Source organism: Carassius carassius, chromosome 49 (assembly GCF_963082965.1).
Source record: "Carassius carassius chromosome 49, fCarCar2.1, whole genome shotgun sequence".
Taxonomy (NCBI): Eukaryota; Metazoa; Chordata; class Actinopteri; order Cypriniformes; family Cyprinidae; genus Carassius; species Carassius carassius.
This window is the reverse complement of record NC_081803.1, coordinates 17,492,458-17,515,910: the sequence shown is the minus strand read 5'-3', so window position 1 is coordinate 17,515,910 and position 23,453 is coordinate 17,492,458. Positions and strand designations below refer to the sequence as shown.

The window sequence follows — 23,453 nt, the reverse complement described above, 5'->3', positions numbered from 1 at the left end:
CAACGCGAATCAAGTTAGGAATTTTAAATCACTATTCACAATAGCCCGTCGGGCAGGGCGGTGATACATTTTGGAGCCCGACTGGAAAACACAATAGCCCCGGGACGTTGGGCTGGCGATTTTGCGAGCCCTGCACCTCAGATGTATCCAGTTTGTAAACCATTGGTTTCCACACTGGTTTCGATCAACTAAATAAATGATTATTTTAAAAGATTGACACAAAAGAATCAACTGTTCACAAATCGGATCATGAACTTGTATTATCAAGTCAAAGATTATCTATTATTGAACATCTCGAATAAATAAAGACTTCAAGTTCATCTGTAAAGCACATAAAGCTATCGTTTGAGTTTATAAACTTCTATTTCATGCATGATTCATATGGATCTGTTAACTGAATGCAAAGCACAATGTTGGAGACCTTTTGGGCAAAAATGAAAAGTTAAAAAAATATATTTTTTGGTTCATTATGGAACTGTGGTGGAACAGATAAGACTACTGGGGGCCACCCATCTAGATAATTAATGGGAAAATAATAATTACAAAAATAAAAATTGATCACAAGAATATAGCAGGAATACTGTATAGGTCCTAAATAATGTGTCTAAATATCACATCAGTCACATTAAGGTTGAAAGTGTTGAAGAAAAATAATGTCATTATGCAGCATCAGACTGGGCGATAAATGGGCTGATCAGTTTTATCCAGACGCTGTATAAATGAAAGGACCGTAAGGAGAGTAGAACTAACTCCTAACAGGAGGAGATTCACTCATGGCCTATGAGACAGAGGATCGTGAGATTCAATACTGCTTTCCTGCCATCAACTCATCGTGTATCAAGGGAAAACGCTCCCGACATGAATCCAATATCATGTATATGTTTTTTTTCATTGTTGTTAGCATGGACTGTGTTTCAGAACCTGCTGGTGATCATCTCCATCTCTCACTTCAAGAAGCTTCACACTCCAACCAACCTGCTCATTCTCTCTCTGGCTGTGGCTGACATGCTTGTTGGACTTGTGATGCCCATAGAGGCCTCGAGGCTGATTGAGATCTGCTGGTACTTTGGGGACACTTTCTGTGGACTGTTTTTGGCAATAAATGGGTTGCTCATTTAATTGCTTTAAATGCTTTACACTTTAATTGCTGTTGATCGTTATGTGGCTGTTTTTCACCCTTTTCTGTACCCACAGAAAATAACCACGACTAAAACATTAATAAGCATCTGTCTGAGTTGGGTTTTTTCCTCAACTTCTAGCACTGTCGAGATCACGTGACCCATCGACAGCGATGCCAGCATAGGTTTCGGCTCTGCTCACATAATCTTATTTTTTTCAATAATCCTTTAAAACATTTGCAATACATCGACATCTATCTCATCATGATTCCTTCCCCAAGCAAAGAAACAAGGAAAAGGGAAAATGAACAATCGCCTATAAAGAAAAAATTTAAGGATTCTGCCATCTCCAAGGAAGAACTCGATGCAGCTATTGCTAATGGCATAAAGCTAGCCCTCCAAGAACAACAACGTGGTCTAGATTTGGCCGTAACCTCCGCTGTCAGGGAAGCTGTGGACTCCATTCTGGTCCCAGCACTACGTGACTTGCGAATGGAAATCCAAAAAACTAATGACACCGTGAAGGAGATCAGGAGTGAACTTGAGACGGTAGCCAAATCTAACAAACGGACTCAAGACCGTGTGGAATCTGTTCAGGCGGCTGCACGAGAGGACAGGCGATCGGTTATCGAACTAAAGACACAGCTAGACCAGCTCAATACAAAGTTGACAGACCTGGAAGAAAGGGGACGAAGAAATAATGTAAGGCTGGTTGGCTTACCAGAAACAGTGGAGGGTTCGGATGCAATCGGCTACTTGAAAGATAATCTTCCCAAGTGGATACCCTCATTGGTTGGCAGAAACATTGACATTGAACGGGCACATCGTGTGTATGATGGAGGAGAGGCTAAGTCCAACAAGCCGCGCACCCTCATCTTCAGATTACTGCGTTGGCAAGACAGATCGGCTATCCTTAATGGGGCACGTCAAGTTTATCCAGTAAAGTATGCTGCTAATGGCGTGCGCGCATCATCCACTCACCTGCTCACGCCCCTCGCTCATTCTTCGGCGCCGACAGCCGGTGGTCAGAACACCGGCACTATCCTGTTCTTCCCCGATTATAGTCCAGCGACAACAGCAAAGAGAAAGAGCTTCAGTTCTACCATGAAGAAGGCCAAGGGCATGGGCCTGGAGCCATTCCTCATTTATCCTGCGCGGATAAAGCTGCAGTATAAAGGCGAAAGGAAGATGTTCGACTCCCCTCAGGCCGCCGAAGATTTTATCAACTCTCTTCCGCGGAGGTCTTCCCTTACACACGTACAGCGAGACGGTGGTTCTACTGACGCAGCGTCACACCCGACCAAAGAAATCAACAACGGTGATTCTCCTCATGACAGAGAAGGCAATTTAGTGGACATGGCGGAATAATCTTAGATAACAAACTATGTAGCAATGATCAAACTCCGGGTCTTCGCTACAAGGTACGATCTAAGAACAAGTAATGTTAAGCAAAATTGGCCTTATTTACCCAGTTCGAGAGTTGACGAATGTATTCATTCTAGATGTTAGGATTGTGTGGGTTTATCTGATTCTATTGCCATGCGTTGGGGTGGATTGGTCACGTATCAGGCAATGTTTTTGTTCTTACAGACCTACGGATTTCTTCCTGTGCGGTCTGTGTTTGCTTTTGTATATAGTTTTTCCCACCCCCTTCCCTTTACAGACATATTCCTACTCCTTGATAGAACAACAGCTTTGGGGCATCCGTACGGTAATTGGCAGGATACGCTTCTGTTATATCTAATACTAGCACGTTCATATTTTAAGACAAATCTTAGTGGTATATGTCGATGCAGTCACTGAATATATTATCACTCAATGTGAATGGCCTGAACTCCGCTATCAAGCGCACCCGTGTACTTGAGTATATATATCGTAAAAAGGTAGACATCGCCCTGATACAAGAAACACACCTAAAACAATGCGATGTGGCACGATTTCAAAATAAACATTACAGATTAATTGCATCATCATGCGCCCTAAATAAGACCAAAGGAGTATGCATACTTCTTAACCGAAAAATATCATGCAATATAAATATTACTGGAAATGATGAGAATGGAAGACTTGCTTTTGCCCGTGTTTGTATATTTAATCATAAATTAGCTTTCACATCCATATACTGCCCAAATGAGCCTGACAAAGACTTTTTTTCTTACATTGGAAACGTATTGTTAGAACAAAATGACTTTTCCTTAGTGTTGGGAGGTGACTTCAATCCAGTCCTTAATCCGTCTCTTGATAAATCTAATTCAGATGCAATAGGCAATCCTTCATCTATCTTATTGAAATCGCTTCTCAAAGATTTTAATCTTGTGGATATATGGCGTATACAGAATTCTACTGCTAGAGATTACACATTTTTCTCCAATAGGCATAAAACATTTTCCCGGATAGATTATATCTTTCTTAGCCCAACCCTTATTGAAGGACATACATCCATTAATATTCTACCAATTCTATTATCTGATCACTCTGCACTTTTATGCAACATCGATCTGCCCAACATTAAGACAAAGGCCCCCAGGTGGCGCTTAAATACATCTTTACTAACTAATTCTGGATTCCTTAGTTCATTAAAAGTACAACTAAAGGATTTTTTAGATACTAACACAAAGGAATGCTCTAATCCACAAGTTCTATGGGAGGCCACAAAGTGTTTTATTCGTGGTTTCTGTATTTCATTCTCCTCAGTTTTAGCTAAAACAAAAGCGTTCCAGATCACAACTCTTGAAAACAAAATAGAATCATTAGAGAATCTACAAAAACATAGCTTTTCAGATGACCAGTCTAAACTACTGGCCTCTCTCAAAGATGAATACAATACACTGGCCATATCAAAGGCGGAATTTATTTGGCATAGAACCAGACAAAGGTACTATTTTGAAGCAGAGAGGCCTAGTCACCTACTGGCTCTTATGCTTAAGGAATGTGAAACAAAAGCTCACATTCCAGCAATTAATACACCTCAGGGCAAAATTACCACTAACCCCCAGGCCATTAATAATACATTTTTAACATTTTATGAAAATTTATATAAATCCGAAATCTCTGATGATGATGCTACCAGTAAACATTTTCTTGACAGGCTAGAGCTTCCCTGCCTCAAGCAAACTGAGCAAGATGATCTGGAAGCTGCTTTAGAGCTGAATGAATTACATAGAGCTGCAAAATGTCTTAATAAAGGCAAATCACCCGGCTTGGATGGCCTCCCTCCAGAACTTTATTTAGAATTATGGGACATGGTGGGCACACTCATGCTGGATTCATTTAATTTTGCAATTAAAAATGGGACATTCCATAGAGATCAAAAAACAGCACTCATCACTTTACTCTTGAAAAAGGGAAAAGATCCCTTCGAGTGCTCTAGTTTTAGACCAATATCTTTACTTACAAGCGATCTTAAGATATATGCCAAAGTACTCGCTCTACGCCTGGAAAAAGTTATTCAGTCTCTAGTCAATGAGGATCAAACAGGATTTATCAAGGGGCGCTATGCATCTGATAACATGAGAAGGCTGCTACACATTATAGAGGCTGCGGAGACACACCCAAATCCTTGTGCCGTCTTTTCACTCGACGCAGAGAAAGCCTTCGATAGGATAGAGTGGAAGTATATGTGGGCAGTCTTGCAGCATTTTGGTTTCAAGCATAATTTTATAGCAATGATCAAGGCGCTATACCACTCACCCTTAGCATGTATTCTAACAGGTGACATAATCTCCTCTCCTTTTACATTGCAGCGTGGTACAAGACAAGGGTGTCCACTCTCACCACTTTTGTTTTGTCTGTCTCTGGAACCTCTAGCGCAAGCCATTAGGCAATCTACGGCTTCCCCTATGGAAATTGGTCATCATAATCATATTATATCTCTGTATGCAGATGATATAATTTTGTTCTTAGACAACTTTGACACCTCCATTCACCCAATTATTAAGGAATTCGATAATTTTAGCAGCCTGTCAGGCTACAAAATTAATTGGATGAAATCTGCACTTATGCCTTTAAATAATGTACACACTAACGTTCCTGTTCCCATCTATATTCAGCTCAAAAGCTCTTTTACTTATTTGGGCATTACGATATATAAAAACATACATAAAATTACTAGAGACAACTTCAACACTACGTTAAGTAAAATAAAATCAGACATTCATAGATGGAGAAATCTAAAAACATCTCTTCAAGGTAGAATTAATACAGTCAAAATGAACATATTGCCCCGTTTCAATTTCCTTTTCTTTATGTTACCACTCTGCCCCCCTTCAAATTACTTCAAAGACATTCGTTCCATGATTTCCAGTTTTATTTGGGATGGTAGACGGCCCAGGGTTCGTCTGAATACACTGCAACGACCCAAATTGCTGGGTGGTCTAGCAGTACCAAATATTGAGCTTTAATATTGGTCATTTCAGATCAGAGCACTCAGCACATGGTTGGACCCACAGTCTAACACTGCATGGCGATTGATTGAATCTGCTAAGATTTTTCCGCACAAGCTGCAAGAAATACTATTCTCCAGTGTAGCAAACAAAACAATAAAAAACAAATTTGGGCCCATCATTGCTAACTCTATTCAAGTGTGGAAGAAAGCAGAACGGTGGATGGGCGGTTCACCTAAAGTCTGTCAGAACACGCCACTATGGCACAACCGGAATTTATTATGTGGCAACAAACCATTTAACCAACCATCTTGGTCATCCCTTGGGGTGAATACATTAGGTGATATATATGATACTCAAGGTCTTTGCTCCATTCAGGATTTAAGAACACGCTTTTCCCTTCCTGCTTCCTGCTATTTTGTTTATTTTCAACTAAGATCAGCCTTAAAAACATATGGAGTTCCATGGGACTCTCCTCTCCCTGTACATCCCATGTTGCAATGGATTGCACCATTACTGGGTAGACCTTCTGTCTCTCTAATATATAGTATTTTGATTCAGCATAGCGCTAAGGTTTTACCAATTGAATCAATATGGAACAGGGAGTTGGAGAGTTTAAATATAAACTTAGATTGGGAGAGAATATGGTGTAATCTAAGCATGACTTCTAAGAACCTAGCTCACCAGCTAATTCACTTTAAAATCATACATAGAGCCTACATTACACCTTATAAGAGATTTCAGATGAAATTACAACCTACTCACAACTGCCATATATGTAACATTGCTTCACCTGGAACATTTTTGCACATGTTTTGGGAGTGTCCAGTTATCTCCAAGTTCTGGTTGCATGTTAATTCAGTTTTAGCAGATATACTTGACATTTTTTATGTTCCCAATCCTGGATTCTGTCTCCTTAATGATAATTCAGATATAGATCTAAAGCAAATTCAGCTCAAAATGGTATATGCCGGGTTTACCTCTGCAAAGAAAACAATTTTGAAAAACTGGTTCTTTCCGGATATGTATATGAAATCGTTCTGGATCCATAGTCTTGTCAACATTGTCAACCTTGAACATACAACTGCACGACTTAATAAGGCGCGACCAGCAACTGTACAAGCTTGGAACTCCTTTTCATCTAAGATAATCTCTTGGACCAGAGTCAACAGCTAGGCAATCATAGTTGTGATACACCTGCCGAACATGTCTCTGTGATCTTATGCACTGTTTTACCATTGTGATGGTTTTATTATTTTTTTTTTTTTCCATATAGTTGCATATGATTTTGGATATGTCTGTAACCCCCCCCCCCCCCTTTGGAAAGCAATAAAAATGTTGATCACAAAAAAAAAAAAAAAAAAAAAAAAAAAAACTTCTAGCACTGTCTTTGTAATTAGTAATGGTTATTTTAACATTGCACACAAAACTAACGTGTTATGGAGAGTGTTCTCTTATGGTGAGTTTTGCTTGGAAAGTCACTGATCTGATCTTGTGTTTTATTTTTCCTTGTATCCTGATCATATCTTTATATTTGAGGATTTTCTATGTTGTACATCAGCAAGTGAATGTTATAAACACCCTGATGAAGGGTGGCAAATGCATAAATTAAGGTTCAGTGAGAAGTAGGGCTGTCAAAATTGCTCAAAAATGACGTTCGAATATTCCCTCTAAAAAATACACGAATATTCGAACTATTCGAACATCTGGTTGCGCATGTTGTCAATGACACGCATTACGTCAATAACAGGCAAAAATAATACAAAGAGACATAACTACTTGTATAGATAGTCTATTTAAGTTTAAACATATATGACAACGTATTACCTACACAAAAACAAGGTAATCAACTAATGGCCAAGACTGCAGACCTCACGCTCTCTCACCCTCACGTTCTCTGCGCATAATGGTTTAAATGAACAAACAAATTTTTGTGCAAGCAATTTAAGGTCGCGACTGTTGTCCCAAATATAGCAGGCTTCATTTGGTGATTGAAACAAATATTATTGATATTAATTGAAGTTTTACAGCATATAGAACTGACATTGAATGCTCCGAGCGAGCTGTGCTGTGGTAAACATGGAACTTTTCCTTGACATGAAACGATAAATAATCAAACCTCGGATCCATTGCTTGACAGAACTCCCCGAAGCGTGCCCCATCCGCGATACTGATCGGTCTCATGTCCTTACAAATGAACGAAATTATTTTATCCGTTATGGCCTCTTGTCATGTTGCAGACAGAGAGCTTGTGGCGGGCGATGCAAAGTAACGTTAAGTGTCAAGACGTGACTGTTTAGCTGGAGTTCCACACATTATGCCATGCTCATTTGGGTGCACATTTTTGAGATGTGACCTCATGTTGCTAGTTGTCGAATGGTATGCTAACTGTATCTTAAATAGCTTGCATACAACAATCTCGCGGGTCAACAATTTTACCTAATTTTCTCTGCTGCGGTCGAGTTGGGCTCTGCACTTGCTGGCATCTTCCATGAAGACGCGTCAACTTTCAGCAGTGATGCTGTGCCAGACAGTGCGACTCCTGTGAGGCTGTGACCTGTCCCTGAACCCTCAGGCGCGCTAGCGCGCCGACTCGCACAGCAGACAACCACGCCTCTATTACCGCGGACCTTTTTTTCCACATTTTTTTAATTAATTAATTTTCACCTTCGAAATTCGTTTTTTTTAAACTATTCGAATACATATTCGAATTTAGAATATTCATTGACAGCCCTAGTGAGAAGGAAATCTGAGAGTAAAGCTGCTCTGACATTAGGAATCATTGTCACAGTTTATCTGCTTTGTTGGATTCCGTACTATATCTGTTCCATATCAGCAGTTTCTTCAACAATCACAAATGTTTTATTATGGGTCTTGTATATTAACTCAGTTCTGATTCCTATGGTCTATGCTTTATTTTATCCCTGGTTTAAAAAGACAGTTAAACTCATCTTAACTCTGAAAATATTTCAGCCAGCATCCTCTCTGGTCAATATTTTTACAGAACATCAATTGTAATTAAACTGATAAAGCCATCATTCTGAGAACAATTTCTCAAAAACTGCAATTGTTATAAAGTCATAAAGGTAAATAATCATAATAGTTATAATATGCACTTTAATGCATTATAACATACATTTTAATATTATAGTTTGTTTCTAGTATCATTGCTACTGTGCATATCTGTTGCAGGTTTTGTCAGAATTTAACAATTTTTATACAATAAGTTTAAGTGACATGTTCAGTTGTGTTGATTTAGCTTAGGAAAATGGAATCACAAATCTTCAAACTAATGGAATAAATGACAAAGATGGATATTATGTACTTTATGCTTAACTTTTATATGTCATGCTGAATCTGTGTTGATATAAATCAAAAACATAATGACAGACACAGTGGCTATGTTTACATGCAACCAAACAATCCATTTGTAATTGGATTGATGGCTCAATCAGACTGAAAAGCCTTCATGTAAACACCTCTATCGATATGATTGAGCTCAATCGGAATGAAATTTCAATCGGATTGAAGGGGGTGGTATAGTCCTCGTCTAATACGATTGAGAGTGCATGTAAAAACTTGGATCGGACGGAACCCCGAAACTGAAAGAACTACAATGATGCATAAATAACGTTACGGAACCAGCGACTATTCCTTTTATATTCCTAATCCTCAACAACTGTGAAGTGGAGCAAGACAACCTTGTTTAGTATAATCATCCACAGGCAACCCCATTTGGGCACGGGGAGGTTTTTTTTTGTGTGCGTGTGTGTGATAAATACGAGCAGCACAGCAATTTATATTTATATTTATCCATAAATGGATAAATATGAATTCTGCTGTTAATAACGAATAAAGAAATTGTGCAGGAGAGTGGTTATTATGTGCAAACACTGAGAAACTCTATATTATCTACTGTATGTCACTTTCACTTTTCACTTTCGCTATTTGTGCAGAATGCGCATGTAAAAAAAAGAAATTATTCCAATTTTGAAGCTTGTGACATAACGCGCACATCAACCCGATCACTTATTTATTTAGTATACATGTTAACACTACATTCAGTTTCATCAGTCAGAATGAATTTAGTCTGAGTGAACAAAAAATTTGCATCTAAACGTAGCCAAAGAGGACAGTCAGTTACAACTTTGTGTAAGTGTCAAGTATATTATGGTGGTTCATTACAAAGTTAATAATTAAAATGGCTTACAGTACACCTCAGATTAAAACATCTGAAACAAAGTAACTTCAGTTCCCTATCTGTCAGTCACTACAAGTTATGTCGAACGACATATGGGGTCTCACTTGGGAGGCCAATCAACTCTGAATTTAAGAGAAATCACCAATGAAAACTGGCTAGTGGATTGATATACCTGAGCCACTCCCCGTGCCAACGGGTATAAATAGGGCGACAGGTGCATCCACTCATTAGATTTTTGCTTCGGAGCCGAGTAGTTGATGAGAGCAGTCACAACAAAGCCAATTCATCTTTGTTTTGAGGAGCTGTTCCTGGTCGGTGTGACGGCGCGGTACAGCGGTGTCCCTGTGATGGCGATTCCCCTGGGCGCTTCGGCTAAAAGAGACAGTTTCTAAAAGAGCAAATCACGGACGATTCGTGTCTTTTTCAAGATGCCGTTTCGTCCGTTTCCTTCTGGATGCGGTCGTTTCCTGTCTTCGGTTGACGGTCACGAGCGTTGTCTGCAGTGTCTGGGCGTCCAACACGCTGAGGCTGCGCTCGTGGATGATTCATGCGTCTACTGTGGGCGTATGAACATGGCAGCGCTGCGATCGCGTCTCTCACTCCTCAAGGGGAGTGCAGCAGACCCCTCTGCCGCCACCCTTCCCGGTTTATCTGGCTCGAGCAGAGGACCGCCGGCTGGCGCTCTGGGAGATCTGAGGGTTACAGTGAGAGTTGTCGGCCATGCTTGCCCAGGCAGCCGTGAGTATCGGGCCGGAGGTGACCACACCTCCCAGTCCCGAGCCCTCACGGCTGGATGATTGGTTTCTCGGCGTGAAACGCAGCTCGCAACCTCGTTCTGCTCCGGTGCCTTTCTTCCTGGAGGTGCATGAAGAGGTGACGAAGTCGTGGACAGCCCCTTTCCGAGAGGAGTTGTGCGATCACAGTGACTTCGTCTTCCGGCACCTCAGTCAGTTGGGGCTTCAGGTCAACCGGGAGAAGAGCAAGCTCTCCCCTGTGCAGATAATCTCTTATCTCGGTATGGAGTTAAACTCGGTGAGTATGACGGCACGTCTCACCAGCGAGCGTGCTCAGTCAGTGCTGAACTGCCTGAGTTCCATCAGAGGCAGGACAGTAGTACCATTTTCAGAGGCTCCTGGGGCATAAGGCATCCGCAGCCGCAGTCACGCCGCTCGGGTTGCTTCATGTGAGGCCACTTCAGCACTGGATGCACTCCCGAGTCCCGAGATGGGCATGGCGCTGCGGTACACATCGTGTCACCATCACACCGATGTGTCGCCGCCTATTCAGCCCCTGGTCAGACCTTGCCTTTCTACGGGCCGGCGTGCCCTTAGAACAAGTGTCCCGGCACGTTGTTGTCACAACAGATGTCTCCAACTCGGGCTGGGGCGCGACATGCAACGGGCAGGCAGCTTCGGGGTCCTGGACAGGACCTCGGCTGCTTTGGCACATCAACTGTCTGGAGTTGCTGGCAGTGCATCTAGCTTTACGACGGTTTCGTCCGCTGTTGCTGGATAAGCACGTGTTGGTCCGCACAGACAACATTGCGGCGGTTTCGCACATCAACCGACAGGGTGGTCTACGATCACGTCACATGTCTCAACTCGCCCGCCATCTCCTCCTCTGGGGTCAGACGCAGCTCAAGTCGCTGCACGCTATCCACATCCCGGGGGAGCTCAATCGTGCAGCCGACGCGCTCTCACAACAGCTCACTTTCCCCGGGGAATGGCGACTCCATCCCCAGATGGTCCAGCTGATCTGGAGTCGATTCGGGGAAGCCCAGGTAGACCTGTTTGCTTCCCACGAGTCCTCCCACTGCCAGCTGTACTATTCCCTGTCCCAGGCCCCCCTGGGCACAGATGCACAGGCACACAGCTGGCCTCGGGCTTTACGCAAGTATGCGTTTCCCCAAGTGAGCCTGCTCACACACAGACACTGTGCAAGGTCAGGGAGGATGAGGAACAGGTCCTGTTGGTTGCGCCTTATTGGCCCACCCGGAACTGGTTTTCGGAACTCATGCTACTCGTGACAGCCCTTCCCTGGCGCATCCCCCTGAGGAGAGACCTTCTCTCTCAGGGGCTTGGCACCATTTGGCACCCACGTCCAGATCTGTGGAACCTCCACGTGTGGCTTCTGGACGGGACGCGGCAGACCTAAGTGATCTGCCCCCAGCGGTGGTAGACACTATTACTCAGGCTAGAGCCCCTTCGACGAGGCAGGCCTATGCTCTGAAGTAGAATCTGTTCACGAATTCGTGTTCTTCTCACCGAGAAGACCCCCGGAGATGCCCGGTCAGAGTCGTGCTTACTTTCCTGCAAGAAAGGTTGGAGCATGGGCTGTCACCCTGCACCCTGAAAGTGTATGTGGCTGCCATTGCAGCCCATCACGATGCAGTGGACGGCCGGTCCCTGGGGAGGCATGACCTGATCGTTAGGTTCCTGAGGGGTGCCAGAAGGTTACATCCTCCTAGGACACCCCTGATTCCCTCCTGGGACCTCTCTATTGTCCTGGCGGGACTTCGGAGGGGTCCCTTTGAGCCGCTGGATTCAGTCGAGCTTAAGTTCCTGTCTCTCAAGACAGCGCTCCTGATCGCGCTCACTTCCATCAAGAGGGTCGGGGAGCTCCAAGTATTTTCGGTAAGTGAAGAGTGCCTTGTATTCGGGCCAGCCTACTCTCACGTTGTCCTGAGACCCCGGCCTGGATACGTGCCCAAGGTTCCCACCACTCCCTTCCGAGACCAGGTGGTGAACCTGCAAGCGCTGCCCCTGGAGGAGGCAGATCCAGCCTTGGCGTCGCTGTGTCCCGTAAGAGCGCTTCGCATATACGTGGACCGCACCCAGAGCTTTAGAAGCTCTGAGCAGCTCCTGGTCTGCTTTGGAGGTCAGCGGAAGGGGAAGGCTGTCTCTAAGCAGAGGTTGGCCCACTGGATAGTGGATGCCTTGGCTTACCATTCCCAAGGGCAAGCCGTGCCCCCTAGGGGTGAGGTCCCACTTCACACGGAGTGTGGCCTCCTCCTATGCGCTGGCGCACGGTGCCTCTCTGGCAGACATCTGTCGAGCTGCGGGCTGGGCGACACCTAACACCTTTGCGAGGTTTTACAACCTCCGTGTAGAGCCAGTTTCTTCCTGTGTGTTGGGTAACAGGTAATTGGCGGGAAGGGCTGGCTCGGTGTCAAGCTTGCTGCGCCATTCCCCCTAACACGGGGATGTGAGCGCCTTTCTTCTCCCAGTAGAGTTCCCCGGTTGGCGTACCCTGGTCGAGCACCCTCCAGCACCCTCGGTAGTCAGACTTGGCGGAGCTGTCTGTCACCAGGCCCAGTACTGGCGTTAGCATGCCCGGAGTTCCGGTCAGCCCCTGTACTGGGCTAGGTGTTCATATGGCTTGGTTCCCTACTGGTAATCCCATATGTGTTTTCTTCCATGGTAAGGTTTCCCTCTTGGCAAACCCGTTCTGTCAGTCTTTTCTGGCAGCCGTTCCATCCCTACTCCAAGGTAGGACCTGCCTCAGAGACCCCGTCCATATGTAGTACTGCCCCCTGTGTCAGTCCATATCGGTATATCCACATGTCACCTCCCTACTGGTAGGATGTGGTCTCCGTAGCGACCTTTTCCTAAGGCTCGCTTCCCCATTGTCTTGCCAGCTGAAAGAACAAATAGGGAAGATTTGAAGCAATCTTTCTCTGAAGGTTGAAATCCCTTCCCTTAACTTTATGTGGGCGGAACAGCAGCGTGGCCTTCTCCAGCAGCGATGTACTCACCCTTTGGCCCCTTGGGTACCAAGGTCAGTGAATTTGCTCTGGGGCTTTAGGAAGGTTACGACCTTAAGCGTAGCTTTTGTGGCACGCCAGGGCTTGTCGACAATTGCAGCGCCACAGGGTTGTGACGATGTTCAGGTTGTGGCGTTTTCCATAGGACCCCATATGTCATTCGACATAACTCGTAGTGACCGACAGATAGGGAACGTCTCGGTTACGTACGTAACCCTCGTTCCCTGATGGAGGGAACGGAGACGTTATGTCCCCATGCCACAACCTTGAACCGTTCGCTGTTGCCGGGACACGTTCTCGGCTCCTCAGCGTAAAACCTAATGAGTGGATGCACCTGTCGCCCTATTTATACCTGTTGGCACGGGGAGTGGTTCAGGTATGTTAATCCACTAGCCAATTTTCATTGGCGTTTTCTCTAAAATTCAGAGATGATTGGCCTCCCAAGTGAGACCCCTTATGTCGTTCGACATAACGTCTCCGTTCCCTCCATCAGGGAACGAGGGTTACGTACGTAACCGAGATGATTTATCCAAAAGGCATTTAAAGGGTGGAGCTGCACAAAAAGGTAAAGCCTAACTATAACAATATTAAATATTTTATCCTAACTTTTCAATAAAGTTGAATTAATGTTTATTGTTTCATATAAACTGATGTGAATAAATTAATACTGTAACTGCCTAACATCAACTCATGTAAGCTGAATTTTTATCATCCAAACAAAGGCTAAAATTAATGCAAACCATATTTTTTTTCTAATCAAATGCTTAATTATATAGTTATGACAGCTAACACACTTTTCATTTTATTTATTATTTAAGTTTCTATGCCTCTTTTGGATTATTTTAGTGGACTGATTGTCCCACTTTACATTGTGGCACTAATACCTGTGTACTTAGTAACTAGATGTGTACATAGTATGTTACCACAGTGTAAGTGGTTGGTGTCCAGGGCAGGTTTCCCGCTAATGATTGATCGTAGCGCTTAAAGGGATACTTCACGCAAAAATCATAATTATGTCATTAATAACTCACCCTCATGTCGTTCCAAACCAGTAAGACCTCCATTTATCTTCGGAACACAGTTTAAGATATTTTAGATTTAATCCGAGAGCTCTCAGTCCCTCCATTGAAACTGTGTGTACGGTATACTGTCCAATGTCCAGAAAGGTAAGAAAAACATAATCAAAGTTGTCCATGTGACATCAGAGGGTCAGTTAGAATATTTTGAAGCATCAAAAATAAATTTGGGTCCAAAAATAGCAATAACTAAGATTTTAATCAGCATTGTCTTCTCTTCCGTGTCTGTTGTGAGAGAGTTCAAATCAAAGCAGTTTGTCATATCCTGTTCGCGAACGAATCATTCAATGTAACCGGATCTTTTTGAACCAGTACACCAAATCGAACTGAATCGTTTAAAACGGTTCGCGTCTCCAATACGCATTAATCCACAAATGACTTGAGCTGTTAACTTTTTAAATTTGGCTGACACTCCCTCTGAGTTAAAACAAACCAATATCCCGGAGTAATTCATGTACTCAAACAGTACACTGACTGAACTGATGTGAAGAGAGAGATGAACACCGAGCCGAGCCAGATAATGACTCGTTCACGTTTACAATAGTGCACCAACTCCACCAACTTGAGATACAACTCCTCCCACTTTACATATCTCTAAACCTACCAATCTCTACCTCCTGGATCCCATTTTGTGTTTGCCTGTTTGTTTTGCACCTTTAATGAATGATTGATGCACTTCAGGATCCTCTCTGCATGTAGCACAGGTGTTAACAGCACCCTCAGGCGCACATTTTATAAATAATAAGCCATGATGTCCATAACAGGGCTTCAGAGTTTACTGTAATCCATTTCTTGATAAAACAACCCATGAGACTATAGGGAATGTTTGTAGAGTTTTCATTTAAATAAGATAATCAAATTACACAAATTTGAATTAATGTTAATCTATTAATTTGATTGATCAATATATATATATATATATAGAGAGAGAGAGAGAGAGAGAGAGATTTATTTATTTATTTTTATTCAGGGTATCATGGAATTATTGTCTTTCAGGAATTTACAGTTATTGTTCATTATTGTGCATGGTTATTTTAGTAAATATATTTTAATTAGACAAAAAAAAGAAAATAAATGTTACTGCTTTTTATTAAAAAAATTTGAAAACTCATGAATGAAAGATTCTAATGCCCCAGTATTGAAAAAGGAACTATAATACATATATACAAGTCTGTTTTCACTAAGGAGTCATTTGTTTTACCCCAGTTCTCTTTCAGTCGGTCATGTTTTACGTTACGTCAAAAAGAGACTGATGAATGGGATCTTGCCCGAGAGCCCAATCACCTTCGAGTGGTTACAAAACGAGCCAATGGTACACAGAGTACCTTGGTCTGCGGAACTTGCATCGCTAGCTCCACCCCGCAGAGTGGGTATATAAGGAGCAGTGCAAGCAGCTCGCACTCAAGCTTTCGCTTCGGAGCTGAGCACATCGCTTGCTGCTTTCAACGGAGTGTTTACACGCGAGTCAGCTGGTGTTAGTGTGACAGTGCGATTCAGCAGTTCATCTGGGTTTCCTGCAGTCATCTCCTGCATTCCCCTGAGCGCTTCAGCACCACTGAAAGAGCTTTATCTCTCATTAAAAGAGTAAACGAGTTGAAATTGCGTCTTTTTAAAGAAGACATTTCGCCCGTGTGTTTCTGGGTGTGGTCGATATATCGCTCCTTGTGGCAGCCACGATCGCTGTGTCACGTGTCTGTGCTTTCAGCACGCTCAGACTGAGTTTTTGTATGACTCATGTTCTCATTGCGGGAACATGACCATCTCGGCGTTAAGATCGAGACTCGATTATCTTAAAAGGTATAGAGTCCCCTCTACCACACCCCATTCTAGCTCCTTTTCTCATAAGAGGGCTACTTCGGCTGGTGGCCAGGGTGATCTGAGGGTTACCGTGTTGTCTTCCCCGACGAGCCAGCCTCCTTGGGCCACACCCCCTCCACAAACACCGCAGCCGGTTGAGTTTCTGGATGAGTTTGCTGGACCCTCTCAGGCTCCTGACATCTCACTCGGGGCTCAGGAGGAAGACCTTATGTCGATCGCCACATCACAAGGCGGGCTTGAGTCCTCGGGAGATGAGGATTCGGCTGCGTTGCCTCCCTCGGGAGTGCCAGTGTTGCCCAAGTCTGATCCCGAGCTGACAGCCGTGCTTTCCCGGGCAGCTGAGAGCATCGGGCTTGAGTTCCTCCACCTTGTCCCGAGCGCTCGAGGCTGGATGATTGGTACCTGGGGGCTGCTCGTGCTGATCGCCAGTACCCCCCGCTGGTTCCTTTTTTTCCGGAAGTGCACCAGGAAGTGACCAGTTCATGGAAGGCACCTTTAACTGCCCGAAACTGTTTTGGTGCTTCCTCCGCCTTCACTCAGAACGGAACGGCGGAAAGGCCAAGGGTATGCTGGGATTCCCCCAGTGGAGCGTTCTGTTGCGATGCAACTGTGTCCACAGAGTGCCTCCGCATGGCGTGGTGGTCCCAAGCTTCCCTTCAAGGCCTGTAAGTTCTCATCCACGCTTGTGGCCAAGGCTTATAGAGCTGCGGGTCAGGCCGCTTCTGTCCTGCACACCATGGCCACCCTTCAGAGCTGCACGGGGGCAGTGCTGACGCAGGGATTTTGCAGGAGGCCTGCACTGCTACCGACCTCGTTCTCCAGGCGACAAAGGTTACTTCGTGCTCCTTGGGTCAGGTGATGTCCACTTTGGTGGTCCAGGAGCACCACCTATGGCTGAACCTGGCAGACATGAGGGAGTTTGATCGGACTCAGCCTGCTCGCCGAGGGCCCCCCCTGCGGCCTCCTCCACTCCCGCTCGGCTACAGGAGGCAGCCTTCACCCTGGCTGCACCAAGGAGCAGGCGCAGCCCGTCTCTGCCGCTAAACCTGCCAAGCGTCAGGCCAAGCGCCATTCCTGAGATGGGCGACCCTTAGATGGGGACGTCAACTCATCAGGAGATGGTAGCAGGACCACTCCTTCCCCCAGAGGAGGGCGGGGGGAGAATCCTTTGTTCTGGTTTTCTTTTTGTTCCGCCACTGGCCCCGTGGCCAGTCGTACCCAAACCTTCACTAAAAGAGCTTTTTCCTCTACCTCTGGGTCCCAAGAGGCCACAAACGACAGTTGGCGACGTGCTTCCTCGCCGCTCTCGTTCTCCTCTCCCCATGCCAGTTTCCATGCAGAGCTGGCTTGAGAATGCATTGCCTTCTCACGCCCTCTTTGCCACTTGGAGTCAGACGAGTGCTTGGACCCCACCTCCGCTAAGGGAAGCTATGCCTCCCATGGAGGGATGTCTGCTCCACCTCACTGTCCCACCCTGGGTACGCCTGTAGTTCTCTTGACCACGCTGGATCGGTTCCTGGGAGCCTGGCTAGAGCTCCCCAGGCCATCCCACTGGCTCATCCGAATGATCAGGCTCGGCTACGCGATTCAGTTCTAATCCTGGACTTGCGAGCCTTGAATTGAGCTCTTCACAGACTTCCGTTCAAGATGCTAACGCCCAAGCGCATTTTCTAATGCATTCGTCCGTTGGATTGGTTTGAAGCAATCGACCTGAAGGATGCGTACTTTCATGTCTCCATGCTTCCTCCATACAGACCGTTTCTTCGGTTTGCTTTCGAGGGGCAGGGGCAGGCATTTCAGTATAAGGTTCTCCCATTCCGGTTGGCCCTGTCTCCCCATGTCTTTATGAAAGTCGCGGAGGGAGCCCTGGCACCTCTCATGGAATGAGGTGTCCGTTTCCTAAACTACCTTGATGACTGGCTGATTCTAGCTTACCCTCGAGCGCGGTTGTGCGAGCACAGGGATCTGGTGCTCAGACACCTTGCCCGGCTGGGTCTTCGGGTCAACTGGGAAAAGAGCAAACTCTCCCCTGTGCAGAGGATCTCTTTTCTTGGTATGGAAATAGACTCGGTTGCTGTGTTCGCGCAGCTTATGAACGAGTGCGCGCAGTCACAGCTGAATTGCCGGAGACCATTCGAGGGCAAGAGAGCGGTTCCACTGAATAACGCTCGAATTACTCCATATTACTCCCACTTCATCACTGGCTTCACGACCCAGTCCCGAGATGGGTTCGACCTCTCATTTCTACGGGCTGGCGTTCCCCTAGAACCTGTGTCCAGACATGTTGTGGTGTCAACAGATGCTTCTGCCAGGGGCTGGGGTGCCATGTCCAATGGGCATGCTGCGTCAGGCTCCTGGACAGGACCCCAAATTCAGTGGCATGTCAATTGCCTCGAGTTGCTAGCAGTACGTTTGCTCTGCACCACTTCAGTGCCCTGCTGAAGGACAAGCATGTTCTGGTCTGTACGGACAACACTGCAACTGTAGCGTACATCAACCGTAAGGGCGATCTACGCTCCTGCCGCATGTCGCAACTCACTCGCCATCTCCTTTTGTGGAGTCAGAAGCATCTGAGGTCGCTTCGTGACATTCACATCTCGGGCAGGCTCAATCTTGCAGCCGATGAGCTGTAGTCTCGTCCCGGGGATTGGAGACTCCACCCCCAGTCGGTTCAGCTGATTTGGGAAAGCTTCGGAGATGCTCAGGTAGACCTGCTTGGCTCTCCAGAAAATTCCCCACTGCCAGTTGTTTTACTCCCTGACCGAGGGCACCCTTGGCATGGATGCTCTGGGGCACAGCTAGCCGCTGGACCTGCTCAAGTATGCATTCCCCCAGTGATCTTTCTTGCACAGACGTTGTGCAAGATCAGGGAGGACGAGGAGAAAGTCCTCATGGTTACGCCTTTTTGGCCAGCCGGACCTGGTTTCCCGAAATTGTACTCCTCGCGACAGCCCCTCCCTGGCCAATTCCTCTGAGGAAAGTCCTTCTTTCTCAGAGACGGGGCACCCTCTGGCACCCACTTCCCAATCTTTGGAACATACATGTCTGGATGGGTCACGTGAGGTTTAGGTACCTTGCCACCTCAGGTGGTAGCTACCATCACTTCAGCTAGAGCCGTGTCCACTAGACACACCTATGCTTTGAAGTGGAACTTCTTCGTCGCTTGGTGTTTTCACGTCGTGTGGACCCCTGGAAATACCCGATCAGGTCAGTGCTTTCCTTTCTTCAGGAAGGGTTAGAACGAAGGCTATCTCCTTCCACCCTGAAGGTCTATGTGGCTGCCATTTCGGCTCACCATGACCATGTTGAAGGTAAGTCTCTTGGGAAGCATGATCTGATCATCAGGTTCCTGAGAGGAGCCAGGAGGCTCAATCTGCTTCGCCCACAACCAATTCCTCTGAGGAAAATCCTTCTTTCTCAGAGACGGGGCACCCTCTGGCACCCACTTCCTGATCTTTGGAACATACATGTGTGGGTTCTGCATGGGTCATGGAAGGTTTAGGTACCTTGCCACCTCAAGTGGTAGCTACCATCACTTCAGCTAGAGCCGTGTCCACCAGACACGCCTATGCTTGGAAGTAGAACCTCTTTGTCACTTGGTGTTCTTCATGTCTTGAGGACCCCTGGAAATGCCCAATCAGGTCTGTGCTTTCCTTTCTTCAGGAAGGGTTGGAACGAAGGCTGTCTCCTTCCACCCTGAAGGTCTATGTGTCCGCCATTTCGGCTCACCATGACCCTGTTGAAGGTAAGTCTCTTGGGAAGCATGATCTGATGATCAGGTTCCTGAGAGGGGCCAGGAAGCTCAATCCGCCTCGCCCTCAGCAAGTTCCCTCTTTGCAGTGGTTCTATCTGCACTGCAGAAGGCTCCCTTCGAACCCTTGCTCTCAGTAGAGCTAAAGTTTCTATCATTGAAAACTGTGCTCCTGGCGGCTTTGGCTTCAGTGAAGAGGGTTGGGCCCCTGCAGCCATTTTCAGTTGACGAAGCATTCCTGGAATTTGGTCCGGCCAACTCTCACGTTATCTTGAGACCCCGGCCTGGGTACGTGCCCAAAGTTCCCACCACTCCTTTTAGAGATCAGCGGGTGAACTTGCAAGCGCTTCCCTGAAGGAAGCAGACCCAGCCCTGGCACTGCTCTGTCCAGTATGTGCGCTCCACACTTACATGGACAGAACTCAGTGCCTTAGGACCTCAGACCAGCTCTTAGTTTGTTACAGATGCCAGCAGAAGGGAAGGCTGTCTCAAAGTAGAGGTTATCCCACTGGATAGTGGATGCTATTGTCCTGGCTTACCAGGCTCAAGACCTGCCATGCCCCCTAGGGGCTAAAAAAGCTCACTCAACTAGGAGTGTAGCCTCCTCCTGGGTGCTGGCGCATGGCGCCTCACTAACAGAAATCTGTAGAGCTGCGGGCTGGGCGACACCTAACACATTTGCGAGATTTTATAATCACCTTGTCCTCCCGGTTACTCACCCATTCGGCCAGTAAGGACCTGCTCGGTGTCAATATGCTTGCTGCGCCATTCCACTCCATGGACTGGATGCTTGCGCTATTCCCCTCAGGTGAGTTCCTCATTTCAGAACCCTGGGTTCCTCCAGCACTGTTGATGTCCAGCACTTGTGTGCATGCCCTTTCGGTCAGCCCTGTGTGGGACTAGGTGCCTTCATGTGTTGTGATACCCCTTTCTGGGCAATACCACATGTGTAAGTCTCTTCGTAGCATTTATCTTTCCCTTGGTAAGCACCTTGCCAGCTCTGTCATTGAATCTTCCATCCTGCAGGCCTGGGTACCTCAGAGCTTATGTGTATCACCACCTTTTGGTTGATACCTGCCTTTGTAAGTCCTCCTACGAGCAGGCAGCCTGCTAGCATACGTCCAGCTGGAATATGCTACCCAGTGTATTCTGTGTTAGCTATAGGCCCTCACTCATGCTGGCCTCGCGACAGGGTGCTATCACTCACACGGGTCACTGGAAGACAGCCACGTCGCGTTTTGTAAGGGACCTCATGCGTCAGTCTCTTTCTGGCGTAACGTAGAACATGACCAACTGAAAGGGAACGTCTCGGTTACGTATGTATGGGCTGCCATCCAGGGGAAAACCTGTGAGCTGAGCAGCTAGCAGCTCCTAAATGTTTTGCCCAGTCATGTGTTTGTCATGGTGGATGGCACAACGCTTTGTGTAAAATTAAGCAGTTGGACACTGCAATGTCCAGGAAGTGCTGGAAAATTGTTATGTACCCCTTCCGTGTTTTAAAGTGCACAAACTTTGTTCTGAGCATCTTGTTGGAGTTGTCTACTCCTCCCATGTACCCACGGCCCATCTAAGATGGTGTTATGTGCGATGTGGACGGCCAATTTGCTTCTTCGTAGGTAACTGGAAAAGACACATTGGGGAAAAAAATAGAAGCATGTGTTACAAAATCACTACAAATTCCTAAAAATATTTTTCATTATAAAGGAAATTATTAGAGCAAAATTGTAAAAAACAATAAAAACTAATAATAGATAAATAAATATAATAATAATACAATAACAATGAAATAATCAAAATAAAGCCTACAGTTACTTAGATACACATGCAACCACACACATACATGCACATACACACCTTTACAAAAACATGCAGATATACACATGCTTGCATACATGAACGCATGTACACACACATACATACATACATCTTGTTTGCAAACACAAACAACAATGTGGTGAGAAATCTGGAAAGGAGTAAGAAATTCACATGGCCTGATGTATACCCTGAAGAAATAAATAAGAATGTGGGTTTGATGGATCTGCCAAAAGTGAGAGACCATTTTCCAGCACTTCCTGGCCATTGCAGTGACTAACAGCTTCATTTTACACAAAGACACGCATGTACACATGCACACACACTTATATACACACACACGAACATGCACATAAATACACCCATACACAAATATACAGATATAACATTACACATAAATGCATGCACGTAAACACACATTTGCATACACACCATATACTGTATAAGATACAGATGCACACTCACCTTTACACACATACATATATACACATTCACACACACAAACAAAGATATACACATGGACACATTCAAACACATAAACATACAGATAAACATATGCACATGCCCGTGTGACCTATAAGCACAGAGAGATGTGCATGCACGTTCATACGCACAAACATGCATGCACACCTATGCACACACATAACGTTACACATATACCACATAAGTGTGTGAAACAGTGCTTTATCTAGCTGAAACACACACTATATGACTATTTTACTCACATGTCTCATTGATTCATCAGAAAGAAACATAAGCTTCACTTATCAGTCCACGTCTGGATCAATGCCAGCAGCATATGACATTCGAATATTTAGTTTATTTTTAAGAAAATAAACTAAAACCTGTGGGAAATAAATGCAGAACATGTAAACATAGGACACTATTAACATGACTATATGCATGAAACCATTCAGAAAGATGTGGGCACAAATGGGTTAATATTTAAGACTACAGTATAATGCACACATACACATTGCCTCTTGTACATCCCTGGGTAACTTAATTTTTAAGAATACAGTGTACTTTCATGCACATTATTTTCCATTTTATAATCAATTCTACAGTATAATTTATATATATATATATATATATATATATATATATATATATATATATATATATATATATATATATATATATATATATATATATATATATAAAAATATAAGAATTATATATATATATACAACCCGAATTCCGGAAAAGTTGGGACGTTTTTTAAATTTTAATAAAATGAAAACTAAAAAACTTTCAAATCACATGAGCCAATATTTTATTCACAATAGAACATAGATAACATAGCAAATGTTTAAACTGAGAAAGTTTACAATTTTATGCACAAAATGAGCTCATTTCAATTTTGATTTCTGCTACAGGTCTCAAAATAGTTGGGACGGGGCATGTTTACCATGGTGTAGCATCTCCTTTTCTTTTCAAAACAGTTTGAAGACGTCTGGGCATTGAGGCTATGAGTTGCTGGAGTTTTGCTGTTGGAATTTGGTCCCATTCTTGCCTTATATAGATTTCCA

The 23,453-nt window shown here is 44.9% G+C and overlaps 1 pseudogene; it reads left to right on the top strand.

Annotated features, from left to right (window-relative positions):
- Positions 1-719: 719 nt before the first annotated feature.
- LOC132132875 (trace amine-associated receptor 13c-like) lies at positions 720-8,518 on the top strand (annotated as a pseudogene).
- The last annotated feature ends 14,935 nt before the right edge of the window (positions 8,519-23,453 follow it).